Genomic DNA, 209 nt, shown 5'->3' with positions numbered 1-209 from the left:
GATTAGGAGAAAAACAAAAAAGTAATAATAAGAAAAGTTTTTTTTTCTTAATGTGTTTGTATTAAATATTTCTAGACGGAATTTTATATAAATTTTTAATTTTTAAACCCATATTTAAACAATTTAACTATTGTAAACTCTCTATACACATTATTAAATTAAACATTTTAAAGTATAAATAATAAACATAGCGCTAAGAAAAATTATCA

This window comes from Teleopsis dalmanni, chromosome 2 (genome assembly GCF_002237135.1).
Source record: "Teleopsis dalmanni isolate 2A chromosome 2, ASM223713v2, whole genome shotgun sequence".
In the NCBI taxonomy this organism is placed as follows: Eukaryota; Metazoa; Arthropoda; class Insecta; order Diptera; family Diopsidae; genus Teleopsis; species Teleopsis dalmanni.
This window is presented reverse-complemented; position numbering follows the sequence as displayed.